The sequence below is a fragment of the Podarcis pityusensis genome (assembly GCF_964106645.2).
Source record: "Podarcis pityusensis genome assembly, chromosome: Z".
Classification (NCBI taxonomy): domain Eukaryota; kingdom Metazoa; phylum Chordata; class Lepidosauria; order Squamata; family Lacertidae; genus Podarcis; species Podarcis pityusensis.
Genome location: NC_138044.1, coordinates 35,365,079 through 35,377,666, shown reverse-complemented (window position 1 = coordinate 35,377,666; position 12,588 = coordinate 35,365,079). Strand labels below are relative to the sequence as shown.

General features: G+C 43.3%; 1 long non-coding RNA gene across 4 annotated transcripts in view; it reads right to left on the bottom strand.

Annotated features, from left to right (window-relative positions):
- Positions 1-3,245, bottom strand: part of LOC308468371 — an 85,780-nt gene extending 82,535 nt beyond the window's left edge. For 3 of the 4 annotated variants that reach the window (XR_013981604.1, XR_013981605.1, XR_013981607.1), the window contains exon 1: positions 1,696-3,245. This is a non-coding gene — a long non-coding RNA (uncharacterized lncRNA). The remainder of the gene's footprint in view (positions 1-1,695) is intronic. The other variant, XR_013981606.1, reaches the window with a different exon arrangement.
- Between the last annotated feature and the right edge of the window lie 9,343 nt (positions 3,246-12,588).

The window sequence follows — 12,588 nt, the reverse complement described above, 5'->3', positions numbered from 1 at the left end:
CCATTAAGGGCACCCACATGAAAAGAAATGCCTCTCTGTTCACTAGAGATAACTACTTCAGGCTCCATTGTCAATACTTTTAGTACAAGGGGGACGGAAAGAAATGCTTTAGATGCCAACAGAATGGCCTGTGCTTTTCTCTCCATACATCATGAAATGCCAAACAATTAGAAGCATCAATTGCTGACAGATTCTGCCATTAAGAGTCAGTGTGGTATAACTGAGTGTTGAGCAAGCGCAGCCCATCCATTAGGCAAAGTGAAGCCCATTGCTTCAAGTGGCAGATCCCACCCCTGCCATTGTGCTGCCAGCCACACTGGAGCATCACCCATGCCAACAACACAGCCACATTGCCCTTGCTGCTGCTAATGCAGCATGGTGGCAGCATGGGCGCAGTGGCAGAGGAAGAGGAGTGGGGGGGAGCGCACCGCCCCCGGCAACATGATCCCGGTGGGGTGCCATCGTGGCTGCCCCCCCTGCCTGCGCTAGGTGCCATGCCCCCACAGGCAGCCGTCCACACCCCCAGGACGTGCGCCACGCCCCTGCGGGTTGCGCACCACGACCCCGGGACACGCACCAGCCCCACTCCCGCCTGCTCTCTGCCACTGCATGGGCGCAGCTGCAGGTGAGAGTACAATTGTGATGGTGGGACATGATGTGGCGCGCAGCAGTAAATTAATCAACGCAGAGTCTTCTTCATAAACAGAATGAAACTTTACTGAAGACAATAAACTTGCTCAGAAACACCATAGTCAAAGAGCATATACAGAGTGCTCATAATAGCTAGCTGACTCTTCACAGAGGCAGAGATCTGAGTTACTGATTAACTGGAGTCCTGCAGCCGCTCTGTCAGCAGCAACACAACATACTGGCTAAGGCACACACACACACACACACACACACACACACACTGCACTGAGGCCCACAGAGATGGCTGGTTACATTTACAGTGGTACCTCGGGTTACATACACTTCAGGTTACATACGCTTCATGTTACAGACTCTGCTAACCCCGAAACAGTGCTTCAGTTTAAGAACTTTGCTTCAGGATGAGAACAGAAATCGTGCTCCAGCAGCGCGGCAGCAGCAGGAGGCCCCATTAGCTAAAGTGGTGCTACAGGTTCAGAACAGTTTCAGGTTACCTCCGGAACGAATTAACTACTTAACCCGAGGTACCACTGTATAGGGAACCCAAGATGAGTCACGAGTCACAGTGACACAGCATTTTACTGCTAACAGTTTGGCTTGAAAGATTTGTGTAGGCCTCATAGGCCGCACTGCCTAGGCCTTGCCTGTTTCTGCTCTCAAGAACCTTTGTCATGACATGATGGTGGGGTCGCGAGGGGGGCAGAGGTACCCAGATTTGCAAGGGGGTGAGGGTAGCACTGGGGCATTTTGCCTACTGTGGCAAAACTTCTTGGACCAGTCCTGGTGTTGAGATATGACCTAGGAGGTCAGGATTAGAATCTCAACTTATGCATGAAGCTCACTGGGTAACCTTGTGAGGAGTAACATGAGCTTGAGCTCACTTGAGGAAAAGGTGATATATAAATACAATAAATATGTCCCCCCCCCAGCAGAACGCAAATGGACAGCACATTTTTGCACTTCTACAGTCCCTTGATATGCTCAAGCATTTTTCCCCCTCGCCCCAACCCGTATTAACACATATCACAATTCCATCAGGAGACTGACCTTTCCTGGGATTTGTAGTGCAAATTCCAATTTCCTGTTCAGGAATACTCTGCTGTTTTGCACACATCTGTCCGATTATTTAGAAACTTTTCACTTCTTTACAGGGTGCATGTTTTAAGTTCAGGAAAGAGGCATCTCAGGAAACAGCCGCTGCCTGACACCGGGAATAGATTCAAGAAACTTTACTGAATAATGAAAATGAAATACACCAAGGACATAATCCACTGGGAGGCTATCCAATACAAACCTATTTGAAACTAACGGAAGCTGTTCCCTGTTCTTGTACACAGTTCCCATTTACTTCATAGGGCTTGCACATCAGAAAATCTCAGTGGACAGCTCCCTGACTCTACAATAGACATAATAGTTCATTGATGCAGTATTGCTGGCACTCCTATTGTAGAGATGAGCCCAAAATATAGTAGAGGTCACATTTCACAAAACAAAAACACTTCCTGCAAAATGCACTCCACATTCTGGCAATAATTGTGAGGACCTGGGAAATGAAGTGAAATGTTTCTCCCGTTCAGAGTGCAAACAAGAAGCTTGCCCTCTATTTAATTTGGCTTCATGCTGCTAGCACCAAGCCAAATATGACTGATTACATAATGCTGTGATCTCAACATGATAGCTACATGATCCTTCAATGACTAGCAAGAAATCCCTTTTTTTGCTTTGGAAATGATTTGAGATCCAGAGGGTGGCAACACAAGAATGGGCCTTTTCTGAGGTTGCTCCCCATTTGAGGAATGTTTTCTCCAGGGAGGCTCACCAGGTGCCTTCGTTGAATATCTTTAGTTGCCAGGTGAAAATATTCATTTTTGGCTGCTATTCATTCTAAGGCCTTTTAAAGTGTTTGGGGAGTATTTGTCTTTTTCCCATGTACTATTATTATATTATATATTTTGTGTTTTATGTTGTAAACTGCCCTATGGTCTCTTGGTGAAGGGCAGTATAGAAAATTAATAAATTCTACCACTACTAATATTTAGAGTAGCTTTCCCCAACCTGGTGCCCTCTAGATGTTTTGGGCTACAACTCCTATAACGTATCTAGGCCATAGCTGTCAAGGTTTCCCTTTTTTTAAGGGAAATTCCCTTATTCTGAATAGGATTCCTTGCAAGACAAGGGAAAAGTTGACAGATATGATCTAGGCTACACCAGTAACAAGAGCCATAGCTGGTTTTGATTTCGGTTATGCAGCTTTTAGTCTGGCGTCCATCTTGGATCCACTCCCAAGAACATAGGCCTCGAGCACACTCAGGTCCAACTTTTTCTCAAAAAACAATTGTGCCTTTTGGCAATTGGTGGCAAACATACAAACATACAGTTGTACCTTGGAAGTTGAACAGAATCCATTCCGGAAGTCCGTTCGACTTCCAAGATGTCCGGAAACCAAAGCATAGTTTCTGATTGGCTGCAGAAGCCCCGTCGGATGTTTGGGTTCCAAAGAACATTCGCAAACCAGAACACTCACTTCTGGGTTTTCAGAGTTCAGGAGCCAAAATGTCCAGGTACCAAGGCGTTTTGGAACTGTATCTTTCCTCAACCCTTGCCACCACAGGCTGGGGCTGATGGGAACTGCAGTCCAAGACATCTGGAGGGCTCCTGGTTGGGGAAAGCTACTCTAAATTAATACATAGAAAATGGAGCAGAGTCAGAAGTTTCAGAAGTTATGCAAACCATCAGATCCAATGGATATGACAGGCATTAGAAGTAGTGAAGAGTGGCCAACTTCTATTCAAGTTGCCTTCATCCTGTGCCAAAGTGAGGAAATTCATCAAGGGAAGCTTTTCCTGGCAAAAAGAAATGGAGAAAGAAACGTAGCATCGTGCTACTGTTAAAAGCATGGGAGCAGGGCCAGTAAAAGGGAGCTGGCAACTCTACACAGAATGCCCAACCTCCCTTCCCAAGGATTAAAATGAGAATCATACTCCCTTTGATTGTAAGAACAAGCAGGATATTAGTGAAACGGCGGTTTGAACATACCAGTTGGTGAACTGCCTTTCTCCAGAGGCACTAAACAGCTCACAACCTTTAAAAATGCAATAATCAAAAAAATGATTACATACCAAAAGGGAAGAAAGGTGACTGGTTCTTAATATGGATTGCATGTGTGTGTGCCTCCACAGTTCTGAGTAATTGCTCAGTAGGCAACAATTAGAAAAACAGGGTGGAGTAAGAGGGCAAAGTTGGGGTCTTGTCCAGAAGCAAGAAATTAGAAGGGGGCCAAGACTGATGCTGCTCATGCCAATGTTGCCCTTTCTGAAGCACAGAGGAATAATTTCACCTGAAATGAGTTTTTACAGGAAGATGAAATTAGATGTGATAGCTTGATTAAGCTCAATAACAAATTAGTTAGGATTGCATTTGTGCCAGGAATGTTAATTAGGCTCACCTGGGACTTTGGAGAAAGATTCCAGGCATCCCTGGTGTCCTACCTGACATTTGAAAAATGAATAAAATATGAGGCGTAAATAACTACTGCAAAAGGCAATTAAATTTGAAATTTATAGCAAAAAAAAGGGCCATAGTTCTTCACAGGTATAAACCAGAGAGAGTGAGGAAAGACTTAAAATAGAATACCCTATTTGAACTTGACATCAAGAAAACCATGGGCTCCTTCACACATTTGTTGCTTGTTCTCTTGCCTGATGATTGTGCACATGGTGACCAGTGGCTGGATGTGGGAACATGACTCTTTTGAAAAGCATGACTTCTGAAATTATGTGATGCAACATGAACATTCTCTCCATGGTGTTCTACCTGTGCTGTTGCATTCATACATGACAGCCATCCCTCGTCATCGCATGGTGATCACTTGACATTGCTGTCTTTTAATGATGGGTGTGCATGTGTTGTTCCGATGAATGTGAAGGAGGATCACTTCCCTTCAGTTACTAGAGTATAGGAAAAGATCCAAGGACGACTCTAGACACATCAAAAAAGTCATTCAGTTAAACGTGTTGTAAATTTCATAAAGGAAATCCCAATGGCAAAAGATGGGACTCCACAGCACCATCTGGTGCCACAACGTTATAAAGTGTTGGTGTTTTTTTTACCAGTGTATATGAGTCCCTTTCTTTTATACATGTCCAGGCAGGAACCAGTTATAAAGTTGCTCTTGAGTAAACTGGGGAAGAAACATGAAACTAACATGCTGCCATATGTGCCAAAATGACAGAAGACAGAGACAGGATTTGGCGGCCCAGGAGAGGGCATTCTCTGTGGTACCTCAGTTTTAGAACATCTTCGTTGACAAACATTTCAGTTCAATAGCTGTTGGCTATTGAGTTTTTGGTTTTCGAATGTTTCAGAGCTCAGTCTGTCTTCTGGAATGGATTACGTTCGAAAAGTAAGGTACCACGATAGGCAATTAGTACAAAGCAGCCTAGGAAACAGCCCTCTTTGAGAATAACAAATAAAGTATGGTTGACACATGGACAGGTCAAGAAAGAGGTCTTTACCCTGGTGTGGTTAATTTCATAATATTTGCTAGTACTCGGGAAAATGAATAATCTCCTCCACCAGCATTAGGCTCAGTTTGGTTTATCTAAATTTAAATTTAAACATACATTACAGTGGCACCTTGGTTTACAACCATAATCTGTTCTGGTGGTCCAGTTGTAAACCAAAACAGGTTTGCCAATGGGGCCTCCCCCCAAAAATTGGTTGTAGTCCAAAAAAGGGACATGCACTTCTGGGTTTGACGTGGTTGTAATCCAAAACGGTTGTAATCCAATCCAAAGTGGTTGCAAACCAAGGTACCACTGTATTATAATCACTTTGGAACACCCACCCTACGTTCATCAACAGAGCAACAATTTATATTATTTCATTGGTAACATAAGAGGAAAAATTACTATTATTCATACTTAATCTAAGCACAATGACAAGGGCTCTATTTTGGGTATTTGGCTATGCAATGTCGGAAGTTATTTCTGCTCTATTCTGTTTCTCCCCTGATGTTTTGGTTTAAACCAATTTATGAGGCAAGAACTTATACACTGACACTATGTCTTAGATACTATTGCAAATTTATTGTGCTATTTTTGTAATATACAAATGATATGTGAATACTCTGTGTATTTAATTGTATCATTCATTACCATTATGATTCTTGTTTACAAAACCCAATAAAAATTGTTGTTTTTAAGCAAAAACTGGATATTGTTGGATGTGGTAGCAGAAATCAGTCAGTGTATAACTTAAAAGTTACTTCTGTTCTCAGTAATAAGTAAAGGTAAAGGACCCCTGGACCCATGTGTGGAGCCAGGATTTTTCTTAGGGTGTCAGGATTTTGTATGGGGTCAGAACTTTTGTGGGGGGTGGCAGAACCGACATGATTGGTCAGTTAGTTAAGTATTTCTATTGTTCTACTTGATCTGGGAGGATCAGTTGCCCCTCCCCCCCCCCGCCTGCCTTTGGCTACACGCATGCAGGCTGGACAGTTAAGTCCAATCAAAAGTGGCTATGGGGTGCAGTGTTTATCTTGATTTTCAGTTTGAAGGAGCTAGTGTTTGTCCCCAGACAGCTTTCCGGATCATGTGGCCAGCATGACTAAATTGTTTCTGGCACACTGTGACGGGACACTGTGACGAGTGTCAGAGCGCATGGAAATGCCATTTACTTTCCCGTCGCCATGGTAGCTATTTATCTATTTGCACTGGTGTGTTTCAAACTGCTAAGTTGGCACAAGCTGGGACAGAGCAACGGGAGCTCACCACGATCATGCTGATTCGAACTGCTTACCTTCTGATTGGCAAACCCAATCTTTCTGTTCTCAGTAACCAAGCGGGGGTGGGTGTAGAGGTATTGCCTAGCAGTCAGGCTAGATGGCATGATATTTACTGATGTAGCATGTGGTCTGATTGGATGTGTAGTTCTGAGAAAGTTTTTCTCTGTATGTTTGACTGAATTTTTCGCTTCTATGTACAAGGCCCGAAGTAAGAAAGACAAAATCTATGTTTATTGCTCCTTAAATGATAGTGTTTTCGTTAAGTTTCCTCAGCCAAGGTTAGCAGGATTTCTATTCTAGCTGAACTCCATCTGTATTATTTAAGTGTCTTTGCTATCAAACATGACCTTCAAAATTCCTAACAACAACAACAGAAGTTTTGAAGTCACATGGACTTAGATTCATACATTTTCAGAGACTTTTCTTCAGGTCCGTCAGCATAGGTTTCATGAACCAATTAATTATTCCGTTTCTTTTGCTGCAAATTCAGGCATAGAGAGATTGTTCAAAGTGCCAACACAAAAAAAGGTTAAAACAAATTTGTCAGCAAGCCTCCTGCCTTTGTCTTTTACATAATTGCAACGTAACTAAAAAGATCAAGTGGCATACATTGCAAAGGACTCAGAAATGCCACATTGCCAAAAAAAATCATTTTAAAAGAGTTATTTTGAATCTATACCTTGCACAAGCAGCACATTATTAATACATACTGAGAAATTAAACCTGTGTTCCAAAGGAGCACCATTGCTTAGGGAGGTTAAATATATGGCATGTACATTGAGCGAGTTGGGTGTACCATGGAATATGTACCATTTTCTGGCTCTCGAATGTGCATCAAAAGATCTGCCCAAAGAGCTTGGAAATGTGATTCAGATCTCTACATGGATTCTGCCTCCAAAGCAGCCTTCCCAAAGCTGGTATCTTCCAGATGCTTTGGACTACAGCATCCACTGGCCCCCATCACCATGGTTGTGCTAGCTAGGGCTGATGGGAGTTGAAGTCAAAAACATCTGGAGGGCACTGTCCTGCGCCAGGGGGGAGGCCCACCACCAATGGTAGGTAATAGGCCAAGCAAGGGAGACATCAATAGACCAGGGTTCTAGGCAGAAAGGTGATGAAAGGTGTGTCTATGTGTCAACAAGTTCATGGTGCCTTGGAGAAGGACCATGATATGGGTTTTCAGGAATTTGAAACCTAGCAATAAAACAAAAAAGAGAACATGAGAAAAGCTTTCCCTGTCATGATCCCTGTATCCAGCAGCAATCAGGACAAAGTCAGAGGATGAAGCGGCACCAGCTAAGAAGCTGGATCAAATTCAACGCTCTGAGAGACCTGCTGGATATCAAAAGATCACTGCACTCAAGACTGAAGAACATCTTGGACCACCACATCCAGAGCCCATTCTGCCATGGGCACCTTCCCCTGAGGAACCAGATGCTTCCAAACACACTGGTCCAGTAGTAAAGGGAGGAAAGCTGTAGAACAGAGAAGAAGTGACCATCTTCAGATCCGAGGGTTGGCCCTTTAAAGCTCTGAAGTTCTCTGCAGTGGGGTAAAATCTAAAACAGGAGACAGAAGTTTAAAATGCCCCCATCTGCCCTCAACGTTTGTCAAAGCAAGTTGCTCACATGAAGCTTTATGTGGTCCTGCAACTTCTGACCAGCCTGACTCCCCATAGGATCTGGCATTGAACCAGAACATGACATAAAACATGACATACTACTAGTCTCAGTCTCAGTCAGTTTTATTGCACATAGCCAAAGGCTGCCGCAATGTACACAGAATTATTTGACAATTAAAAGAAAATATACTGAATTGGTAAAAAAAGACTTAAAACATTTATATTATTAAAACATTACATACTCTAAACAAAGCTATAAAAGTACCCCAATGTACAAATAAAAACATTAAACGATAAAATTCATAAGCTAAAATCATCACATGGTCACTAATGTTAAAAACAATATCAATTAATACAGTGTGCAATTTATACTCAGAGTTTGGTGACAAAGATAGAGCATAGCCTGAGGTAGATAGATAGGATCAAATAAATTCATCTCCTTTACAGTTAATGGCTACCTTGGCTATATAATTTGCTCTAATTTTCCTAGCAGCAGTTGCAAAAAGTGCTACCCGCCAGGTCACATACTTATCTGTGTCTGCAAGGAGATATAACATCATATCAAGGGGGTTCTGGCCAGGGGACCCTGTCATTATAGGTACCAAAAATCTTTTTCTTGCATCATTATATAACGGACAGTGCAAGATATAATGCATAAGGTCCTCTACTTCAGAACATCCCCTAATTCAAACACGTTCGTTTTTTGGTATGCCTCTATGTCTCCCATCTCTATAAGCACAGCTTATTGTATTTAGTCGTAACTCTGTAAAAGCTTTTCGAAGCTGTGCAAAAGTCAATTCATTAAAATAAGATATGTGTTCATTGACCTCTCTAAGTTTAAAATACAATGGGGCGCATGTAGATGTGCACATAGAGTTTAGATCGTTTTTAGTTGCCACTGCCCTTATGGTTCGTTTAAAAATATTTTTCTGTGAATATAAGGGGAGTTCTTTAATCTCAGTCACTGAGAGGTCATATTTGCCCATCAGTTGGGCAGCATGATGTACCCAGTTTTTAAAGGGTAATCCATTTGAGAGCTCAATCAGGCATTTTTTTGGTAGCCTAGTGTTGTCCATCTGTTGAACTCTAAACCAGTAACAGAGAATTCTTTTATCTATTTGGCTCTCTATGCTCAACATGCGAGTTTCCAACCTGACCATGGCAGATTGCACGTCTTTGGGTAAACCTAAAAGAACTCTTAAAAAATAATTCTGTGGGGGTTCCAGACCGGAGACCTTTGAGGTACCCCAAACCTCTGCACCATATAAAATCTGGGCCATTGTTTTTGCTTTATACACAGATAGAGCTGGGTTGACCAGATTTCCACCTTTACATGCAGCGAATTTCAGAATGGCTTTTGCTGATTTAAAGGCTTGCAATTTAATATTGGATAGCTGTGTATTCCAAGATGCCGTTTCTGAATAAATCAATCCCAGATATTTGAACATATTTACTTGGTTTATGATGTGTTCATCCAGGTGCCAAACATGCTTTTTAGAATGCTTCCCAAATACAATGACCTGCGTCTTATCATAGTTTATAGATAAAGCATTCCTCATGCAATATGAACTTAATTTTGCAAGCAGCCGTCTCAGGCCCACCTGGGTTCTAGATACAAGTACTAGGTCATCAGCATACATTAAAACTGAGAGTTTTTGGTCGAGAATTGTGACAGGGGCAAACTGTAGGCCCTCCAGTTCTTTAACCATGTCTTTAATATAAAAATTGAACAGGAAAGGTGCCAAAATGCATCCCCGTTTGACTCCAGTAGTGGTCTTAATTCTAGTGGTGAGATGGCCAGCCAGATCCACCTTTACTTGTATTGATGTGTCAGTATATAATGTTTTGATGAGAAATAATAGACGGAGGTCTATATTTGTCTTTTCCAATTTTTGCCACAATGCGTGTCTTGGGACCGTATCAAAAGCTGACTTTAGATCGATAAAAGCAACATATAATTTTTGCTTCAAATTATGGATGTATTTACATAGCAGAAAGTTCAGCACAAAGCACTGGTCCAATGTGGATTTCCCTCTTTGGAAACCTGCCTGGACTTCAGATATCACCTTATTTGTATCTGCCCATTCTTCTAGTCTCCCAAGAAGGAGCCTGGCATATAGTTTGGAGGCTACATCTAACAAACTAATGGGTCTATAATTGGCAGGGTTTTTCTTATTGCCCTTTTTATATATTGGGGCAATTACACTCAACTTCCACCCTTCAGGTATATGACCTGAGCTGTTAATGTATGAAAACAATTCTGCAAAAATGGGTGACCAGAAATCAGGTCTTATCTTATAGATCTCCATTGGGATCATGTCTTCTCCTGGAGCTTTATTAGCTAGTTGGCTTGCGATTAGCCTCTTAATCTGATTGGGTGTGACGTCTGGCCATTCTGGCAGTTCTGATAACTGAGTATAGTAAACTTGTGGAGGTAGGTCAGGACAGGGGCGATATATTTCTGTAAAATATGTCACCCAATCCTTTCCTTGGACAGATGCTTCTAATGAGTAGCCCAGCCCATTGGTGCCTTGGGCAACCAGATGCCAAAATTTCCGTGAGTCCTTCTGAAGTGCTGCATCTCCCAATTCTTTCCACTGTTGTTCATAATATATTTGTTTCTTGCTTTTAAGTAATAATTTATAGTTGTTTCGTAACTGGGCTACCTCAGCTTGTAGGGCAAGATTGTGCTTATCCTGTTTTAACTTCAATTTTCTAAGTACCCTAGCCAGGCATTTTTTGCTATTCTGACATTCCTTATCAAACCAAGTCTGTCTCTTAAACTTTTTGTTTTTTATCACACTAGCTGTGGTCATCAGTGGGCGCATTCGGTTGATTATGTTCTCATAAAGTCCAATTACGTTTCCTGTTTCTAACATTTCCCCCTTTAATAGAGCAAATTCATGGGAATCCAGGATCTGAATCATTTTTTCTTGGACCTGTGCATTCCATTTTAACCTTCTATTTCCAAGTATCAGATATTCTGTTTTATCCAATAATTTAGGAAAGGCAGGAGAAAAGAATAATGTCAGAGATAACTCAAATGGAAAGTGGTCACTTTCAGCTCTGGGAATTATCCTGAAGGTATCTCAGTTAACTGGCACATTATTAGATGTTAGGATATAATCTATGGTGCTAGTAAATCCTCTGGGGGAGATAAAAGTAAAATAACCCTCTTGATCCCCTTGACCGTGCCCATTGCATAACAAAAGGTTATGCTTTATTATAAGTTCACAAAGTTGTTTCCCAGCGCGATTAGGGATGGTGTCCATTGCTGCCCTCTGACAGATTTCAGGTTCGTCCTCCAAGTTTAGACCAGATAATATTGTATTTTGTGGGGAAACAAGGCCAATCCGGGCATTGAAGTCACCTCCCAAGATAAACCGAGGTGAAATATACTCAGAGTCGCAAAGTGATTTCATGCTCTTTATTCAGCTCATAGTGGTGAGGAGGAATGAATGAATGTCCCCTCACAGTATCTGCTTTATATACATTATTTACACAATGGGCTGCACATGATTGGCTAATTCTGGAATTCTACTGTAAGCCAATCAGGTTGTGGATTCACTTCTATCTGGAGCAGGATTGGGTGGTTCCTGCCAACCAATCATACTGCTGCATTGTTCTAGGACCAATCAGACTGCTGCATTCTGAATCCTATTGTTCTAGGACCAATCAGACTGCTGCCTTTTGGATCCTATTGTTCTAGGACCAATCAGACTGCTACAGTTTGGATCCTATTCAACTCAGTACATAACACCCCTCCCCTCTAAGTTCCAGTCCTGCCCGGGAGGTCGCATTCATAGTCCTCAAGGTATGCCGGCGGCCTACGTGTGCGTTGTGGCCTGGGGTGTTCCCTGGTCCGGGCTCCGGGTTCTGGCTCGTGTTCCAAGGATGCTGGCTGTGATGCGGCTGTTTGGTCTGGTGCAACCGGCTCGCTCAGTCGTGGTTCTGGTTCCGGTGTCCTTTCGGCCTCACGGGTCCTCTCTGTATTTACTGATTCTGCCTCTCCTGCTGGCCCCTCCTGCTCTATGGGCCTCACTGCCCCGCTGTTCCCTTGGGACTCCTCTGACCTGTCCTCCTCCTGGTTTTCTCCCGGGAATCGTCGCCGTATCTGGTCGCAGTGGCGGCGCCAGCATTGCCCCCCATCCGTTAGCACCTCGTACGACACGGGGCCAGTGACCCTGGTGATTGTGGCGGGTACCCATGCTGGGCCTGCCCCAAAATTCTTTGCGTACACTGGGTCCTGGGCCTCGAAGGTCCGGGGGTTCCTGCCTTCCCCCACCACTACCTCATCCTGAGCTCTATCGGGGTGAAGGCGGTCCAATCTGATTGCAAGGCGCCGACCCATTAGTAGTTCAGCGGGGCTCCGGCCAGTCGTTGAGCTGGGGGTGCTGTGCTGTGCTAGAAGGAATGTGGCAAGGCGGTACTCCCAGTCCCCTTGCGTCATGCGGCGAAGGGTGTCCTTGGTGGTCCGCACCATGCGTTCTGCTTGGCCATTGGTGGCAGGGTGGAACGGCGCCGAACGGATGTG